Below are 20925 nucleotides of genomic sequence, written 5' to 3' on the forward strand. Positions count from 1 at the left end.
ATCTTTAAGGAATTACCTTTCTAATCTGGCGTGTAGAAAAAGAATGGTTGATCCTGATGCATGTCTTTTCCCCGACTCTCCAAAACTAAGCAGGTTGATGGGCAGTGGCTATCTTTTTTTTTTTAAATTTTATTTATTTATTTATTTATTTTTGGCTGTGTTGGGTCTTCGTTTCTGTGCGAGGGCTTTCTCTAGTTGCGGCAAGCGGGGGCCACTCTTCATCGCGGTGCGTGGGCCTCTCACTATCGCGGCCTCTCTTGTTGGGGAGCACAGGCTCCAGACACGCAGGCTTAGTAGTTGTGGCTCACGGGCCCAGTTGCTCCGCGGCATGTGGGATCTTCCCAGACCAGGGCTCGAACCCGTGTCCCCTGCATTGGCAGGCAGATTCTCAACCACTGCGCCACCAGGGAAGCCCCAACAGTGACTATTTTTAGAAAGAAAATATGCCTTACTCTGGCAAAATTATAGTGGGACCTAAAATGTCCTAAAAAGATGCTGCAGTTATTTTTCTGAGCCTGTTGCTGTGCTCTCTTGCACAACTTCATCATTTGAGAGGAAAACATTCTCTTCCTTAATAAACAGCATAAATACACTTCTATTTTCTGTTTTTCTAACCTTCTGGTTTACTTGGAGTTGGTGCCAGATCGCTCAGCATAAAGGTATCTGTTTTATATGTTCACAGCAGTGACAGCCTCAAATGAACAGTTATAAATAATATATCTAATATATCTTCTTTTTATATGGACCACATATTAATTTTGTTCATACTATATAATGAGCTTATTCTTGTGATGAAATAATTTAGGGAAAAGAGGATTTTAAAAGTGTAAAGTACAAGGAATATTTGTTGCAATTATTATCATTATTATTATCATCTTCCTCTGCCCAGGTATTCTTTTTTTTTTTTTAAACATCTTTATTGGAGTATAATTGCTTTACAATGGTGTGTTAGCTTCTGCTTTATAACAAAGTGAATCAGTTATACATATACATATGTTCCCATATCTCTTCCCTCTTGCATCTCCCTCCCTCCCACCCTCCCTATCCCACCCCTCTAGGTGGTCACAAAGCACCGAGCTGATCTCCCTGTGCTATGCGGCTGCTTTCCACTAGCTATCTATTTTACATTTGGTAGTGTATATATGTCCATGCCACTCTCTCACCCTGTCACATCTTACCCCTCCCCCTCCCCATATCCTCAAGTCCATTCTCTAGTAGGTCTGTGTCTTTATTCCCGTCTTGCCACTAGGTTCTTCATTTTGACCTTTATTTTCCCTTAGATTCCATATATATGTGTTAGCATACTGTATTTATTTTATTTGTTTAATTTTCTAAGTTAAAAAAAAATGGCTGGGGACTTCCCTGGTGGTGCAGTGGTTAAGAATCTGCCTGCCAATGCAGGGGACATGGGTTCGAGCCCTCATCTGGGAAGATCCCACATGCAGTGGAGCAACTAAGCTCGTGCACCACAACTACTGAGCCTGTGCTCTAGAGCCCATGCGCCATAACTACTGAGCCCACGTGCCACAACTACTGAAGCCTGTGCGCCTAGATCCCGTGCTCCACAACAAAGAGAAGCAATGGCAATGAGAAGCGTGTGCACCTAGCCCCTGCTGACGCAAATAGAGAAAACCCACGTGGAACAGCGAAGACCCAATGCAGCCAAAAATAAATAAATAAATTGATTAAAAAAAAAAAAAACGGCTGTATGACGTGCTATTTGGGGCTTCGATAAATAATCTTTTTGTTCTGGTTGTCGTCATTGTTGTTATAATCCTCCTCCTATTTCACTTTCTGTGCTTCCATCTGGCCTCCCCTTGAGCTTCCCATGGTGCCCACAGCATCTGATGGTATTTATTAAATGCAATCGTAGTTTCAGATGGCTGCATTTCATTGGCAGTAAAGGCCTCAAGGTCCAGTGAAAAGACCCGTAGAAGGAGAGTCAAGAAACCAGGTTAGGCTTCCCTGGTGGCGCAGTAGTTGAGAATCCGCCTGCTAATGCAGGGGACACGGGTTCGAGCCCTGGTCTGGGAAGATCCCACATGCCGCGGAGCAACTGGGCCCCTGAGGCACAACTACTGAGCCTGCGCGTCTGGAGCCTGTGCCCCGGAACGGGAGGGGCCGCGATAGTGAAAGGCCCGCGCACCGCAATGAAGAGTGGCCCCCGCTTGCCGCAACTAGAGAAAGCCCTCGCACAGAAACGAAGACCCAACACAGCCAAAAATAAATAAATAGATAAAGTAGCTATTAAAACAAACAAACAAACAAAAAAGAAACCAGGTTAGGTGGGCCTTGGAGCTATTCTACTATGAAACCTTAGGGCCATAATGTAATCTCTCTAACCCTCCTCTCCCACTCCTTACTGCCATCCGTTAAGTCCACTAGCTTCTCCCCCAGCAGATCAAGTGCTTTCACACTATGTCTTTGTATATATGTTTTTCCTTCTGCCCTGAATGCCCTTTCTTGTCTCCTGCCAAACTCCTACTCATCTTTAAATGACCAAGTTCAAATCTCGTCTCCTTTGGGAAGCTTTTCTTGGGTCCTCTTAAATACTCTTAGTTGCTTCTTCCTCTTTGAGCAAACTCATAATTCTGCAAACACACAAGAGAATACTTTCAATATGTCATTGTGATTGTGATTGTGCATGTGTGTGTATGTGTTTGTGTTTAAACCACCCTCACTAAACCATGAGCATCTTCAGGGCAGGGATTGTGTGTCTCATTCATCCTGTCTCCCCCAGGCCTAGAACTTCTCCTGACACATAGTAGGTCTTCTTTACCTGTTTATTCACTAAGACATGGGCCTCAGTTTCGTCATCTGCGGTAGGGAGATTGGACCAGATGGTGTCAAAGCAATGCCATGGAATTCTATGTTGGTCAAAGACCTTAAATAAGAGGACCCAGGTCTGCAGAGGCCCAGCCAGGTGATACTTTTTATGTACAGCACAGAGGGAAAGTGTGTCTGTGGCATAAGTTTGGCTGCATTGCTGTTTCATAATGGTGAGCACAAGAGACACATTCCCTCTTTTGAGCTTTAGCTGTGCTGTTGGTCCTGATGTCTTGTTACATTACCGTAAAGAATTAATAGAGTAATCACTGGGAGGTTATTATTATAATAAATTTGTAAAATGTTATCTTATTCTTTGCCCCAATGTCTACCAGTTTTGAATAGCCTTTGCTTTGAATAACCTTGTGATAGCTTTTAATCTGGCCTGCTAGATTTGATTAACTAAAACGTGATCATTTTAAGAAATCAAAAAATGGTTGAAAGATTTTCACTAAGATTTTTATGTTTGTCAGAAAATGAACTGATTATTGGGCCCTTTGACACTGGGTTGGAAGTGACTAGGAAAGCTAATTAGTCCCATTTCTAGATCCATTCATTCATCCAGTCACTCCTGCACTCTCCTACTCACCAACAAATATTTACGGACGATTCCTGGGTGCCAGGCATTACGCCATGTGCGAGGCATACAGAGGACAGCAGAATACAGTCCCTGTTGACGTGGAGCTCTCTCTCTAGTGGGAAAAGAGACCGCCAGGCAGTTGGCTTCCATTGTGATAAGAGTTATGATTTGGGAAGTACAGAATAAAGATACCTAATTCAGATTTGGGGAGGCAGGGGTAGCTTCCCAGAAGTGGGTCTACTCTCAGAACCGAAGAGTGGGTGGGAGGGAGCCAAGGGCAGGGGTCAGGCAGTGCCAAAGGAGGACAGTGCTCAAGGCAGACAGAGGATGTTGCACGCTCAAATGCCCAGGAATCAGAGAATGGTGCTCTGGGGGCACCTGAGAAGTATATTCTGACTGGGGTATTGAGTTCAAAGTAATGGATATGGTGGCATTGAGTTCAAGGAGGGATGAGCAGGGTCCAGATCAGAAGAGGTGCTCTAGACTGTGGCGACATGCTTTGGAAGGCAAGAGAGCCCTTGCGGACCCTGAGCATGGGGTCCTGATCAGATTTGGGCTTTAGAAAGAGCACTCTGGGTACTCTGTGTGCAGGAGGGCTCAGACCATTCCTAAATAATTTTTTTTTAATAGATCTTTACTGGAGTATAATTGCTTCACAATGCTGTGTTATTTTCTGTTGTACAATGATGTGAATCAGCCATATGCATACATATGTCCCCATATCCCCTCCCTCTTGAGCTTCCCTCCCATCCTCCCTATCCCACCCATCTAGGTCATTGCAAAGCACCGAGCTGATCTCCCTGTGCTATGCTGCTGCTTCCCACTAGCTAACTGTTTTACATTCGGTAGTGTATATAGGTGGATGCTACTCTCATTTCGCCCCAGCTTCCCCCTCCCACTCCATGTCCTCAAGTCCATTCTCTATGTCTACATCTTTATTCTTGCCCTGCAACTAGGTTCATCAGTACCATTTTTTTTTCTTTTTTTTTAGATTCCATATATATGCATTAGCATACGGTATTTGTTTTTCTCTTTCTGACTTACTTCACTATGTATGACAGACTCTAGTTTGTTTGTTTCTATGGCTGAGTAATATTCCATTGTATATATGTGCCACATCTTCTTTATCCATTCATCTGTCGATGGACATTTAGGTTGCTTCCATGTCCTGGCTATTGTAAATAGTGCGGCAGTGAACATTGTGGTACATGTGTCTTTTTGAATTACGGTTTTCTCTGGGTATATGCCCAGTAGTGGGATTGCTGGATGATATGGTAGTTCTATTTTTAGTTTTTTAAGGAACCGCCATACTGTTCTCCATAGTGGTTGTATCAATTTACATTCCCACCAACAGTGCAGGAGGGTTCCCTTTTCACCACACCCTTTCCAGCATTTACTGTTTCTAGAGTTTTTGATAATGGCCATTCTGACCTGTGTGAGGTGATACCTCACTGTAATTTTGATTTGCATTTCTCTGATAATTAGTGATGTTGAGCATCTTTTCATGTGCCTATTGGCCATCTGTATGTCTTCCTTGGTGAAATGTCTATTTAGGTCTTCTGCCCATGTTTTAATTGGGTTGTTTGTTTTTTTGATATTGAGCTCCATAAAATGACTTTAAAATAAAGCCTGTTACAAGAGATAAGGAGGGACACTACATAGTGATCAAAGGATCAATCCAAGAAGAAGATATAACAATTATAAATGTTTATGCACCCAACATAGGAGCACCTCACTACATAAGGCAAATGCTAACAACCATGAAAGGAGAAACTGACAGTAACACAATAATAGTAGGGGACTTGAACACCCCACTTATACCAATGGACAGGTCATCCAAGCAGAAAATAAATAAGGAAACACAAGCTTTAAATGACACAATAGACCAGATAGATTTAATTGATATTTATAGGACATTCCATCCAAAAACATCAGATTACACTTTCTTCTCAAGTGCACATGGAACATCTCCAGGATAGATCACATCTTGGGTCACAAATCAAGCCTTGGTAAATTTAAGAAAATTGAAATTGTATCAAGCATCTTTTCTGACCACAATGCTATGAGATTGGAAATCAATTACAGGAAAAAAACTGTAAAAAACACAAATACATGGAGGCTAAACAGTGTGCTACTAAATAACCAAGAGATCACTGAAGAAATCAAAGAAGAAGTAAAAAAAATACATAGAAACAAATGACAATGAAAGCAGGACGACCCAAAACCTATGGGATGCAGCAAAAGCAGTTCTAAGAGGGAAGTTTATAGCAATTCAATCTCACCTCAAGAAACAAGAAAAATCTCAAATAAACGATCTAACCCTACACTTAAAACAACTAGAGAAAGAAGAACAAAGAAAACCCAGTCAGTAGAAGGAAAGAAATCATAAAAATCAGAGCAGAAATAGATGAAATAGAAATGAAGAAAACAATAGCAAAGATCAATAAAACAAAAAGCTGGTTCTTTGAGAAGATAAACAAAATTGGTAAACCCTTAGCCAGACTCATCAAGAAAAGATGGGAGAGAACGCAAATCAGTAAAATTAGAAATGGAAAAGGAGAAATCACAACTGACACTGCAGAAAAACAAAGGATTATAAGAGACTGCTACAAACAACTATATGCCAATAAAATGGACAACCACGAAGAAATGGGCAAATTCTTGGAAAGGTACAATTTTCCAAGACTGAACCAGGAAGAATTATAAAATATAAACAGACCTATCACAAGTAATGAAATTGAAACTAATTAAAAATCTTCCAACAGACAAAAGTCCATGATCAGATGGCTTCACAGGTGAATTCTATCAAACATTTAGAGAAGAGCTAATACCGATCCTTCTCAGACTCTTCCAAAAAATTGCAGAGGGAGAAACACTCCCAAATTCATTCTATGAAGCCACCATCACCCTAATACCAAAACCAAAAAAAATTATAAACCAATATCACCGATGAACATAGGTGCAAAAATCCTGAACAAAATACTAGCAAACAGAATCCAACAACACATTAAAAGGATCATACACCATGATCAAGTGGGATTTATCCCAAGTATGCAAGGATTCTTCAATACATGCAAATCAATCAATGTGATACACCACATTAATAAATTAAGGAATAAAAATCCTGTGATCGTCTCAATAGAGTCAGAAAAAGCTTTTGACAAAATTCAACACCGATTTATGATAAAAACACTCCATTTGTTTATTTTTGTTTTTATTTCCGTTACTCTAGGAGGTGGGTCAAAAAAGATCTTGCTGTGATTTATGTCAGAGTGTTTTTCCTATTTTTTCCTCTAAGAGTTTTATAGTATCTGGTCTTACATTTAAGTCTTTAATCCATTTCGAGTTCATTTTTGTGTATGGTGTTAGGTAGTGTTCTAATTTCATTCTTCTACATGTAGCTGTCCAGTTTTCCCAGCACCACTTATTGAAGAGGCTGTCTTTTCTCCATTGTATGTTCTTGCCTCCTTTGTCATAAATTAGGTGCCCATATGTGCATGGGTTTATCTCTGGGCATTCTATCCTGTACCATTGATCTATATTTCTGTTTTTGTTCCAGTACCATACTGTCTTGATAACTGTAGCTTTGTGGTACAGTTTGAAGTCAGGGAGCCTGATTCCTCCAACTTTGTTTTTCTTTCTCAAGATTGCTTTGGCTATTGGGAGTCTTTTGTATTTCCATACGAATTGTAAAATTTTTTGTTCTAATTCTGTGAAGAATGCCATTGGTAGTTTGATAGGGATTGCATTGAATCTGTGGATGCTAAATAATTTTTGAAACAGATGTGTGCCTTTTTCTGTCTTTTGTTCTCTAGTACATTTCAGTGAATGTGATTTCATAACTTTCTCTATCAATCTCATCTTCCAGGGCTTAACGGGAGGTGTGTAATTTGGAGAATGCCACTGTACAATCCCCGTTTCTCATGTTTTAATTATTTATGTCATGAAGTATTTCAAACAAACAGAAATATACAGAAAATAATATGGTACACACCTAAATGCACACGGCCTACATCTACAGACGTAAACAGTTTGCTGCAAAAGCTTAGATCTCTCTTTTTATTAAAGAAATGAACCATTACAGATACATCTAAAGCTGCACCCCCATTCTTTATTACTCCTCTCCAGAGTAGCAACTCTTGCACTTGGTAAACATTGATCCCCTGCATTTTTTTTTTATTTTTACTTTTGCTGTATATATGAATGAGTCCATAAACAACATAAAATCAAGTTTTATAGTTTTTTTTTTAAATTTTCATGATTGTTTTAGAGATACATCTGTGTTGATAGTGTAGAGAATCTAGTTTGTGTATTCTTTTACAGGTGGACATTACTCTTATAGTATTGAGCCTTAATGCCTTCATGGACAAAGGGGAAATAGATTCTCATCTGGTGTGGCGTTGTTCCCTCTCCAGGGCCTGTTCCCAGCTAGGGAAATGTGTGCTTTTACCTGCAGCTCTGGCACCCTGCAAAGAACCCTCCAACTCCCACCCCACCCACACATGCAGTTTGCATTTATCTGCCGATTAGGGAAATCCATGCCACCTCCAACGTAAGCAGTGTTCTGTACCAGTAGCATAGTCTTTCTCTCCTCCCGTGGTGAGAGAAATGAGCTTAGTGTTTTTGGAAATTTTTGAGGCAAGAGTGGCTTGAGTTCAAGATGAGAGAGTTAACCTCCAGCACACTTGGTTTTGACGGAAGTCCATTTTACTGCTTTTAAAAAAGAGTGAGAGCCCAGGATTAGCAGCTGCTGGGTATAGGTCTAAGGTCCAACCGAAGCCTCTGCAGGGGCACCTGTTGCTTTCAGAACTGCCTGGGAGGGAGGGAATCCCCCCACACAAAAGGCTTCTGTTGGGTTTCTGTGCATAGCTGAGAAAGCTTAAGTGACAAGGGAGGTAAATCACAAGTGAAAGAGGAGGACAGACCAGGAGGAGTAAAAGGGAATACTGTTGACAAAAGGCTGTGCTAGGGCAAAAAGATACATGTGAGTATGGAACAGCAGAGAAAAACTGAAAAACAAGCCCAAGATGGCTGGAAAGAAAACATGGTGGCAGCATCTAAATTTTCCAAAATGAAGATGGGAATCAAAATTATCTAAAATCCCCACCAGACGTTTGAAACATCATGGCTCGCCCCTTTAGTCTGTGCAAGTTACCATTCTTTCCAGAATAAGTAGGAATGATTTTGAGCCCCTGCCATAGGATGGCTACAACCCTAGGCCAGTCCTCCTCCTAACCCTGGCGCGAGATAAGCGGGCACAGGCAGCCTTGAAATGTACATTCTGTAAGCTGGGCTTCCCACGGTGTGCCCACCACGATGTCATGTAGTTCTGCTGGGTATGCAAAAGAGCGCCCTGTGTGATTAAGTCAGTGCCACTCAGTGGGTGTATTATGAACTCTCTGTAGATGTGACACCAGTCTTGAATCTCTGTGTAAAAAATCATGTTTGCACGGTACCCTGACAACTGCTGGGCTGAATGTTGAGCCGAGTTAGGTGGGACGGTTAGAGTTCTGAATCACCCTATTCTTGCTGCTGTTACAACAGCTGCCACCCTGTAAGAGCTAAATTCAGGAAGATTTTGTCTTTATTCTACCTGATGCTCTCCCTCCTCTCCTCCCATGTTTACAACATAATAGGAGACCAGTTGGTAAGGGACTTTGGGAAAGTCATTTGCAGACTTCCAGCCCCAGGGGCGATACAGAGCAGAGTAAAGGAGGGCAGTTGTGAGGCTGAAAGACAACAGATAAATAATCATCACCTGACTCAAGGGGAGCCAGTTTGCATATTAACAGACCTATGGACTGGCCTGGCTTGAAAATCTCTGTCCCATCAGAGACAGGTTGGTGCAATAGGTTATTTTCCTCAGAAATCTGATATTGGAAATAAAGATTATCAGACAGCAGTGAAAGCTGAAAGGATGCACCCAAAAGGCCATAAGCAACCCAAATTAGAGAAGACAGAAACCGTGATTTGGCAGAAACCATGTTATAAGGCAGAGAAAAGATACACAGCACTGAGGTGAGAAAGATGTACCTGGAGAACCTGTGGAAATAGTTGAGTCATTAATAGCAAACACAAGAGTGGAGATCTTCAAACTCGTGCTCATAAGGGTCAAGTGACCAAGCAGTCCCTAAGGAGCAGGCTAGAGAGGGGAGCTACTAGATCACGAGCATCTAGGTAGTTTACGACTCGTGGTCCCTCAGGCAGTGTGAACTTCCTGTTCACATGAGTTTCCCTTGCCCCTCAAGTCCCATGGGGGTGATGTGGATGTGGGCCCAGGTGGGTGCTGTGCACACAGGGGCCTGTTCCCCAGCTCAGCAGCACTGAACTTAGGAAACCCCCAATTTTATAGGGGGACCCACCCATCCTCCCCTCCAGAGACAGTGCCATTATCTTTATTACCCTGGAGTGTAGACAGATCTTCTCTGGGCTGGGGTTGTTCCCTGTCTTTACTCTGCTGATCAGGAAACAAACGTGCCCTCTGATCTGGAGCGGGACACTGTCTCTAGCTTCCTAGGTTGTTTGCTAAGGGGAACATTCCAGAAGAGATAGTCTGGGGATCAGACTTGCAGAAACAACATGGAGAATTGTCTCCCTACGCTGAGGACTCTCAAGCTGCCTTGGCTCTCATTCCAATTCAAACAGACCAAGTCCTGCGTTTTCCTTATTGCCGTTATATTCTTAAAAGCACCACTCTCCTCTTCCACTAGCCCAGAGGGCTTTCTGCTCCTCGCCTTTAGAGCTGCAGAACTGGCACAAAGCTGGAAAACTAGGTTGTAGTCAGAATGTAGGACCTTGAATGCCAGGTGAAAGGTATAATCAAACATGAAACCCTGATGCTTGGATGCCCCGGGACTACCATCAATTATGCTTGATCCAGTTATGCTTCCGTTCATTTGGGACGTGACTGCCCGTGATACAGGAAATTACTTCTCTTCATTGCTTCCAGGATGCTCAGTGGAGCATTGACTTGGAAACCAGAGTTCTGGGCCCAGCATCTAAACTAGCCCTTGCCCCACTGTACTCTCTTGTAACACTTGCTCTGTCATTCTTAGCACACAGCACAAGTTGTAATTATATATCGTGGTGTGTGTGTGTGTGTGTGTGTGTGTTTAATGGCTTTTCCCTCACCGGATTATAAGCTCCATTGAGATAAGAATTATGTTTGTTTTGTTCACCCCAGCAAACCCAGCCTGATCTAGCAGGTGCTCAAGAAATACTGATGGGACAAATTTAATGTAGGTTTTGGACCCTTTTATTGTAAAGAGGCTTGAATAACAGCTCAGGCAGTTTGTACTTTTTTTTTTTTTTAATGAAATTGTTCTTTTTTTTTAATTTTTTTTTTTAATTTTTGGCTGTGTTGGGTCTTCGTTTCTGTGCGAGGGCTTTCTCCAGTTGCAGCAAGTGGGGGCCATTCTTCATCGTGTTGCGCGGGCCTCTCACTATCGCGGCCACTCTCGCTGTGGAGCACAGGCTCCAGATGCGCAGGCTCAGTAGTTGCGGCTCACGGGCCCAGCTGCTCCGCGGCATGTGGGATCCTCCCAGACCAAGGCTCGAACCCGTGTCCCCTGCATTGGCAGGCAGATTCTCAGCCTCTGCGCCACCAGGGAAGCCCGTGAGTTTGTACTTTTATGGTTAACAATAGTTAATAATATAGAGTAAGTGATATATAGGAGTATTGACTATGGTCCTTATGGTTATTGACATGTTACCAACATGTGGACTGGATACCAACGAGACATCCCGCTGAAACTGTCCACCTGGCAATGGAAAATGCCAGTCTAGAGCTTGGAAGAGTGGTCTGTTCAAAAACAGCGGCAAGGCTGACTTTCCAGGGTGGTTCATGTGCTGTTAAAGGCTAAGTCAAGTTTTCATGAACTGAGGTGTATGGTCACTGTCACCGTATGTCTCAGAGTCCCAGGCTAGCCCTTCCAAGGGGGGCACCTGGCCCTGGCTGTGTGGATGTATTGATAGTTTACTGGCTGGTCCCCTCGTGAGCCCAGTACCTGGAGATGAGTGCCTGCAGACAAAGCCCCAGGATGCATGGGATCCTGAGTTCTGAGAGAGCAAGAAAAGAAATGTATGGAGGGGGCATAGGGGTTGATTTGTGCAGGCATCGAGCCCACAGGGCAGGTGCAGGGCTCAGGAGGTGGGCAGGCCTGAAATGCAGCAGGAACAACCTCTGGACCAAACAGAAGGGAATCCTCCTGGGACTGCTGCAGGGGAGCCTGTAGGGTGGCCCTTTAATGTGGATGGGTTAGAGTGACTTCGAAGTTGGAGGCTGACAGCCAATAGTTTCCAAGTTCTTTATGTTTTTTATGTAAAGTAAAAATAAGCTCACAATAATGGACTTTAGTCTACTCTGTTTTCTGCTTCCCACCCATCAGCTTTGCACAGGGAGAAACATGCACTTCCTATGGTTTCCTGCCCCACCCAGGTTTTTTGTTCCACTTTGGTTTTAATATTGGTCCATTCTAACTGGAAACATGAAGACCGCCTCCTCAGCCCGCGCCTGGTAGGCAGCAGGCCTCCTTGGAAACCCTGGGAGACCTTGTTGGATCAAGGGCTTCTGTGCTGTCTAGCCCCTCCCCCCCCCTCTTCATTAGCTTGACTCTCTGAAGGTGAGCCCTTATGAAGGCCGCCTGATGACTTTTATTTCCAATCTGTCTTTGGCACCAGACAATCTTGACCGGTTGCGCTTTTTCAGAAGAGCATCCATCATGAAATGCAGGTAACATGTCTCATTGGGGCACTCCTGCCCCTCAAAGGCTTAGGGAGAACTTGGCCTGAACCCCAGTTCCTGGTGCTGTGAGTTCAACATGGCCCTTCACCCCTGCTCTGGCCCCCCTTTTCCTTCTCTGCCCCCTTCACCCCTGCTCTGGCCCCCCTTTTCCTTCTCTGCCCCCCTCACCCCTGCTCTGGCCCCCCTTTTCCTTCTCTGCCCCCCTCACCCCTGCTCTGGCCCCCCCTTTTCCTTCTCTGCCCCCCTCACCCCTGCTCTGGCCCCCCTTTTCCTTCTCTGCCCCCCTCACCCCTGCTCTGGCCCCCCTTTTCCTTCTCTGCCCCCCTCACCCCTGCTCTGGCCCCCCTTTTCCTTCTCTGCCCCCCTCACCCCTGCTCTGGCCCCCCTTTTCCTTCTCTGCCCCTGCTGCTGAATCATGCAGCCTTCTCACTTTTACTCAGAATCCGACCTGGATTCTGAGCCTTATCCTTGTTCCATTTCTGCAAGACATCCAATGGAAATCAGCATTTTCCTGGGCCTGTAGTTTTATTAATGATTTCATGAGAGGTGGGGGCAGAGGAGGGGCCCACCTCAGCCATGACCAGCCCTCCGCCATGTCCCCTGCACTGCTTCACGTCCCATCAGCCCTCCGCGTCCCCTCCAGCTGTGCACGGGACCAGGTCTTCATGGCCTTCTTTCTGAGGCCCTGGGTCCTCTTCTGCCCACACACATGCCGAACATTTCAACGTTCGCCCACAGCCCACGTTAAATGTAGTTTCTGCTGCAAGAAATGAAAAGCGTTCTTATCATTTGGCTTTTGAAACTGACTATAATTAACTCATTCAATTCATGATTGCTCTGATTTCTCAGGAGTTAACGCATTCACGTGTTCTTAAAAAGTGAGACAACGTAATTTACCATATAGAATAAAGTATCTTTGAATATTAGATTTAAAAATTAATAAGTAAGCATCATATATTTATAGACATTTACTTAAGCATTTGTTCATTTGTATGCTTTTCTCTTTGTATTCTCTCTTTTTTTTTATTTAGGTCTTGGTGAGTTTCTGTCTATCTATCGATTTATTTATTTATTTTTGGCTGCGTTGGGTCTTCATTGCTGCGCGTGGTCTTTCTCTAGTTGCAGCGAGCGGGGGCTACTCTTCGTTGCAGTGCACAGGCTCAGTAGTTGTGGCACACGGGCTTAGTTGCTCTGTGGCACGTGGGATCTTCCCGGACCAGGGATCGAACCCGTGTCCCCTGCATTGGCAGGCGGATTCTTAACCACTGCACCACCAGGGAAGTCCTGTATTCTCTTTTAAGCCTTAGCATATTTAGGTACAGCCCGTAGAGATTAGACCGTAGGCACTGTAGCTCTGCTTTCCAGTTGGTGAGACAGCTTCAGCAGGAGGCCCGTCCACAGGCAAGAACCTCTGGGAAAAGAGTCCAGTCCCAACCATAGCTGCACCCCTTGCTGGCAGCAGCCCCGTCAGGCCAATCCATTTACCCTCAGGCCTTCTGGCATTATGATGAACACAATTGTCTTTGTCTCGTTACACATATTTTTGCAGAGCCCAAGTTTAAAAATAGCCATGAGATGTATTCCTCATACAGGGATTTCATCAGGCACCTTAAGCAACCTTTAGAGAATGCTTCACTTGGGAGAGGGTTTGGTCTGCAGTGTGGACGGGGAGACTACAGGAATCCTGGCAGGGGCAGCAGCTTGGGCAGAGGTGTGGAGACAGGGGCTGCAATAAGCCGGGTCTGAAAGGCCTTGGAAGCCACGCTGAACATTTGGGACCTTACCTCACAGGCCATGGGGAAGAACTGACATTCCAGGAACTGGCTCAAATAACAGACTCAGAGTCACATAAGGTGAACATCCTTGATTCTTCTTTTCCCTTCTCTGCTTCCTCCTCCATCCTTTCAGGTATCTTTTAACATCACTATTTTTATTAACAGGTAGATGAGCCCAGGTATCCAGTAAGCCCCAGAGGAGACTTGGTGTGAGCAGAACTGATGGAATAAACATCCAGACATTATTTGGAGTTTTCAGTCACCACTGGTGCTCCGTGTACTTTATGTTTGGATTATTCAGTGTTTTTCCCATCCTTTAATGTTAGGTCTCTTCAGCCAAATGATAAGGTTGAACAGGGTGGAAATTACAGGGTGTGGATCACAGTGGGTGTTTAGTAGAAGCCATCACTTCCATTTGTGCTGCAAAGGCTTCCAGAGGTGGCTCTTTTTTTCTTTTGTTTTATGTCTTTGTTTCTTCATTTTATTTATTGTGCTTTTTCTTTGCTTGGTTGCTTGTTTCATTTTATTTCCTTTTCTTCCATTCACTGAGTTAATAGCATATTCTTTTTTTTTTTTCAAGAATTGCTTTTTTAAAAAACTAATAGCCTATGTTTAAAAATCAGATTTCCCATAAAACTCAGAATTTCCAGCTTTGTTTGAAAGTTGACATACATAGCACTGGGCTATATTCCCACATGGCAGCAATCCATGAGAACAGCCTTCTTCAGACAGATATTCTCTCACCAGTTTACCCCAGGCCCCACTATACTCTGTTGTCTCCCCTGCCCTGAGGAAGTATCAGTTACCCTTTCATTTGAGCTGTCGCTTTCCTGTACCTGCTGTTTACTCATTTATGTGACTTCACCTGCCCCAGGAGTTGTTCAAATTTACCATTTTTTTAACTGGAAAATGTAATGACCTTGCATTTGTCATCGTTACTGATATATTTTAATTCATGTCTGCCAGAGTCTTTTGTGCTTTCTATTTGTCCCCCAAGTTCTATGTTTCTTTTCTCTTCTCTTGTCTTCTTTTGGCTTGACTGAGTTTGTTGTCTCACTCCACTTTTTTTTTCTGTACCACTCTGAAAATTATACCATCTGTTTTTTATCCTTTTAGTGGTTAACCTAGTAATTATAGCTTGTATCTTTTACTTACCAAAATCTAAAGTGATCAATATCTTTACTTTACTCTGAACAACACCTTTCCCATTTCTGCCCCCTCGTATGCTAGTCATTTTGTATATTTTAAGTCTATATATTTCTTTTCTTTAAAAAATCCCACAAGGTATTGCTTCTTTTATTCTTCTATAGAGTCAATGCTTGTATTGATTTGCCTATATATTTACCACTTTCTGTCCTCTTAATTTTCTTATAGCTTGGGATCTTATATCTTGTATCTTCTTGTATCCGCTCAGTTCCTTCTTCTAGCTTCTTTTATATGTCTTTCATCTGTGATCAATTTCCTTGGCTTGAACTACAGTCTTTAAATTTCCTTTAATGAGGATCTGCCCATGGCAAATTCTTTCTGATTTTATTTATCTGTACACATCTTATATGAGTGTTCTTTTTTTTCCTTTTCCTCCCCACTTTTACTTTGGAAGTTATACATTACATTTCTTCTTCCCCATCCCCACTTTCATTTCCCCTAAAATTATAATATGCATGCTTAGCTTTAAAAACTTTTATTCTTCAAAATTGCTATTCTTCTACCAAACAACACAAGGACCTTAAAATACTTTAAGGTAATCATACTTCCATATTATTGCTATCTAATATTTTAGTTCCAAGTTGTTTATAACTTCTCCCCTCCATTAATCTTAAAAAAATTTAAATAGTATGGGTGTTTATAAATTTATTATTTTTATTATCTTCTTTGCTCATTGTTTATCTTACTTTGTTCTTAGTTTAATTTACTTTAAATTGAAATGTACTATTATTATTTAATATTTTTTTTCAGGGAGCCTCTGTGAATTGGATATTCTTTTTTTTTTTAACATCTTTATTGGAGTATAATTGCTTTACAATGGTGTGTTAGTTTCTGCTTTATAACAAAGTGAATCAGTTATACATATACATATGTTCCCATATCTCTTCCCTCTTGTGTCTCCCTCCCACCCTCCCTATCCCACCCCTCTAGGTGGTCACAAAGCACCGAGCTGATCTCCCTGTGCTATGCGGTTGCTTCCCACTAGCTATCTATTTTACGTTTGGTAGTGTATATATGTCCATGCCACTCTCTTGGATATTCTTTTCTTTGTATAGATATGTCTTTATTTCACCCCCATTTTTGAGCAGGAATTTAGTTATAGAATATTAGTTTGGCATTTATTTTCTTTTACCACTTTGAGTATGTTATTCCAGTATCTTCTTGCTTCTGTGTCATTGATGAAAACTCCTGTGCTGATCTAATTGCCATTATTAGGTTGGTAACCTCTTTTTCTATCTGGTTGCTTTCATGACTTTCTCTTTGGTTCTGAGGTGTGTGTGTGTGTTTCTTTTGAATCCTACCTGGGACTTGTGATGGTTCCAATGAACATCACAGGTATTACTTTAATTCTGTTAAATTCTCAGCCATTATCTTTTTAATATTGCCTATCCTACTTCTTCCTCCTGGAACTCCAACTAAAAGGATATTTTATTTTCTCAAATAAAATACTCTCCATGTCTTATACTCTCCATGTCTTATTACCTCTCTTTCACATTTTTCTATTTCTTTATTTTCCTCTCTCTACTACATTATGAGTACTTTCCTCAGACCCATCTTCCATGATACTTGTTCTCTTTTTAGCTGTAACTAATATTCAACCTAGTACTGTATTTTTCATTTTAAAAATTCTGTTTAGTTCTTTTTTTTCCCAAAGCTGTCCTTTCTTTTTTCATAGAGGCTGGTTCTTTCATTATAGTTTTTATTCCTTCTTTTACTTTAAAAATACCTTTAAACGTATTTAGTTTCTAGTTCCATCAGATTATTCTATTACCATCAGTTCTTGCGGTGCTAATCATTCTGCTTGTTATGTATGTGGCCTCTCCCTCTGACTGGTTTGTTTCTTTGTCTGGTTTGTTCAGCAGGACTTGTTTATTCTGAGGGAATCTTATGAGTCCTGAGTTATGAAAACATTTCTACAGGGCAATTTGAGTTTGCTTGTGCAAAGGTTTCTCTGGTCCTGGGAACATTTTTATCGTAATTTATCAACTCAGGATTCTTGCACAATTTAAACAGTGTATATTTGGGTATCACACTTGTACACGGCACACGCTTGATGTTTTGTGTTTTCATGAGATACGTTTTTTTCACCCTGAGACTAGGGCAGAATACACACTTACTGGCCTCTTTCCTGAGTTACTAGGGAGTGGTGGTAGTTTTTCTGGTCCTACTTTCATGTAGAGGCAGGTTTTCAAGAATTCTGACTGTACGCAGTTATGTCGGCTCCAGTCCCCTACCTTGCTTGGGCCCAGGCCACATTACCTGTCCTCACCTGAGCATTAAAATTCCGCCCCAGGCTCCTATGCAGCTGTATCCAGATTCAGCCCCGCTCTGGGTGAGTGCAGCATTTGCTCTCATGCCTCCTGCTTTGGCTTTGGATTCTCTCTTCATTTATGGCCTGTGTTTTTAAAAAGTTATATTTTGTAGGTCTGTGAAGTACATTCTCAAGATGGTCACACTAGGTTATATTTTATATATGTTTGGAACTGAAAGAAGATCTAGGTGATTTTTATATGATTTTTAAAATATATTAATTTATCACAAACTATTTTTGGCTACCTATTATGAGCCTGGCTTTGTTATGGGTGCTGGGGTACAACACTAAACAAAACAAGTCTTTGTGTGGTTTACATTCTCAAGGGGAAGACAAAACAAACAATAAATAAAAAGATACAGTAAAATCAGAGGGAGCTATGAAGAAAATAAAAGCAGGATAATGAGAGAGAAAGAGAGACTGGGTTGGGTGGAGTTTGCTATATTTAGGACAGCAAAGGAAGCCTCTCTGAGGAGGTGACATTTGAGCAGAGGCTTACATGAAGTGGTAAAGAGTCATGCTGATATCTGGGGTGTCAGTCTGGGTCCTCCAAGAAGTAGACACTAACACAGGATTAGCCGTGCAAGAGATTTATTAAAGCAACCCCTGTGAACAAGACCAGTGTCCAGTACAAAGTGCAAATGTGAGTCTCCTTTTTCAAAAAATAACTTATTAAGGATTTCAAGTCAGGTACAGCAAAGCATTCAGTCCAGTTCAGGGCCTTTCTGAGTACTCTGTTCAGACTAGGAGGGAAGATGGGGAGAGACCTGGTGAGAACCTGGGAGCGCTGTCAGATTATGATGCAAGTCTGAGACCAGGTGAAGAGGAGAGGGGAGGACAGAAGGTTGAGGGGAAGCCTCCTAGAGTTCTATGCTGTTCTGAGAGAGTTTGGCAAGGCTGGGGGAGAGCCCTTGAGCCAAGGTCCCCTATCAGGTGAATTTTTCATCTCCCAGGAATAGGCTTGCCTTGGCAATCTTGCCCTGCTCAGTCGCTGACCAGGGGTAGCTTGTGGACAGTATGTCTTTATCACAGATGCAGAGATGGATTTCCGAGCACAGTAGCCATGACTCCTGGTCAGTTATGCTCCTTGTAAGTTGGATGGCTGTGAAGCACGTCCTCATGGCAACCACACTGGGTAAAGAGCTTTCCAGGAAAAAGGAAGAGCCATTGCAAAGGCTCTTTGTTATGGGTTGAATTATATGCCCCCAAAACTCATATGTAGAAGTTCTAAGCCCCAGCACCTCAGAATGTGACCTACTTTGGAAATAAAGTCATTGCTGATACAGTTAGTTAAGATGAGGTCATACTGGACTAGGGTGGGCCCCTACTTCATTAAGACTGGTGTCCTCATAAAAAGAGGAAATTTGGAGACAGACACATCCATGACAAGAACACCATGTGAAGGTGAAGGCAGAGATCGGAGTGATGCTGTCTGCAAGCCATGGACCACCAAAGATTGCCAGCAAACCACAGAAGAAAGGAGAGAGGCATAGATGAGATCCTTCCCTAGTGCCTTCAAAAGGAGCATGGCCCTGCCAATGTCTGGATTTCAGACTTCTAGCCTCCAAACCCATGAGACAATAAATTTCTGTTATTTAAGCCATCCAGCTTGTGGTACTCTGTTATGGCAGCCCTGGCAAACTAATACAGCCCTGAAATGATAATGAACTTGGTGTGTTGTAGAAACATCAAGGATGCCAGTGTGGACACAGCAGATAAGTGAGAGGGAGTGAGAGGGAGACTTGTAGAGGAAGGAGAAATATCCAGGGCCCAGATCTGTAGATCATGACTTTGTGAACCAACATAGCAACTCTGGTTTTTACTTTGACTGTGATAGAGAACTTTACAGGCTTTAGAGAGGGGAGTGGCCTAGTGTCATTCATATTTTTTTAGTATCACTCTGGCTATTGTCTGGAAATGGATTGCAGAAGAGCAAGGGCAACAAGTCAGGTCCATTGCAGCTGCCCGAGAAAGAGAGGATGGTGGCTTGGATGGGAGAAGTCACTGTGGAGGTGGCGGGAAGTGTGGGAGGGGTGGAAATTTGAAGGTAAACTGTGTAATTTACTGATGGATTAGATGAGCAGTTAGAGGGAAAGAGAAGAGTCAAGAATGATCTCTCCTTTCTTTTTTGCTTTTGTTTGTTTGCCTATAGCGACTAGATAACTACAGTTGTTATTTTCTGTGATGGGAACGCTGCATGAGGAGCTTGTCTGGAGATTACAGGAATCAAAATCTAGATCTCTGCTATGATTTAGAAGTCCCACGTTGTTTTGCAACTTGCTTTTTCCTTTTCGTGGACTTCTTTCCATTTCAATACAGATATATTGCCTCATTACATTTTGAGGGCTGCCCAGTAGTATTTCTTGTATGGATGTATCATTCTTGATTGAACTAGCTCCCTCAGAATGGACTTTTGGGTTGTTTCCCTTTTTTGTGTGTGATTGTAAACGATGATGCTTAAAAGTCATATTATTTATCTCTTGCCGCGTAACAAGACACCCCATAACTTGGTGGCTTAAAAACAACTACGTATATTATCTCCCAGTATCTCTGGGTCAGGAGTCAGAGCACAGCTTAGCTGAGCTCTCCAGTTCAAGATCTCTCTCAAGGCTGTAGGCAAGGTGTAGGCTGGGGCTAGTCATCTCAAGGATACACTGGGGAACGATCTGCTTCTGAGCTGACTCAGTGGTTGTGGGGAGGATTCAGTTCCTGATGGAATGTTGGCCTGAGGGCCTTCATTCCTCACTGGCTATTGACTGGAAGCCACCCTCAGTTCCTTGCCGTGTGGTCCTCTCCAAAGGAGAGCTCACAGCATGGCAACTGGCTTCATCAAGGTAAGCATGCAGAAGAGAGTGGAAGAATTTGCAAGCAAGACGGAAGTCACAATCTTTTATAACCTAATCTCAGCAGCATTCTCCATCCCTTTTGCCGTATTCTGTTCACTAGAAGTAAGTCAGTAGGTCCCTCACTCAGGCAAAGAGGATTATTCAAGTGCCATGGATACCAGGAGGATTACTTAGATCGTTGGCGGCCATCTTAGAAGTCTGCCTACCACAACAGCCCCCATATTTGTCTTTTGAAAGATTGTTAAAGGTGGGTTTGCTGAATGAAGAAGTATGCACATTTTAAAATTCCAAGTATAGGGAGTTCCCTGGTGACCTAGTGGTTAGGATTCCAGGCTTCCACTGCCGTGGCTGGGGTCGATCCCTGGTCGGGTAATGAGATTCCTGCAAGCCGCATGGCGTGGCCAATAATAATAATAAAATAAAATAAAATAAAATTCCGAGTATAACACTATAAGATTTCTTTTCAAAAATGTTACTCCAGATTTCAAAGTTCATTTTGATGGGACTATTTGCTATTGCCTGAGAGGGACAGATTGTAAATCCTCAAAGAGCCTTTGCCAGATTTTGTCAGGAGTCTCTCTTCCCTTCCTGTCTTCCTTTTTCTTGCCCCGCCAAAATTTCCCACAACAGGAAATAGC

General features: G+C 42.6%; 1 protein-coding gene across 4 annotated transcripts in view; it reads left to right on the forward strand.

Moving 5' to 3' along the window:
* MOB3B (MOB kinase activator 3B) overlaps positions 1 to 20925 on the forward strand; it is a 241175-nt gene that overhangs the window by 39930 nt on the left and 180320 nt on the right. Inside the window, exon 1 of one of the 4 annotated variants that reach the window (XM_036855705.1) lies at positions 18066 to 18084. The exons of the other annotated variants lie outside the window; for them this stretch is intronic. The gene's annotated coding sequence lies outside the window, so the exon portion shown is untranslated. Of the gene's footprint in view, positions 1 to 18065; positions 18085 to 20925 lie in introns of those variants that run through there. 4 annotated transcript variants of the gene reach the window in all.

The sequence above is a fragment of the Balaenoptera musculus genome, chromosome 6 (genome assembly GCF_009873245.2).
Source record: "Balaenoptera musculus isolate JJ_BM4_2016_0621 chromosome 6, mBalMus1.pri.v3, whole genome shotgun sequence".
Lineage (NCBI taxonomy): Eukaryota > Metazoa > Chordata > Mammalia > Artiodactyla > Balaenopteridae > Balaenoptera > Balaenoptera musculus.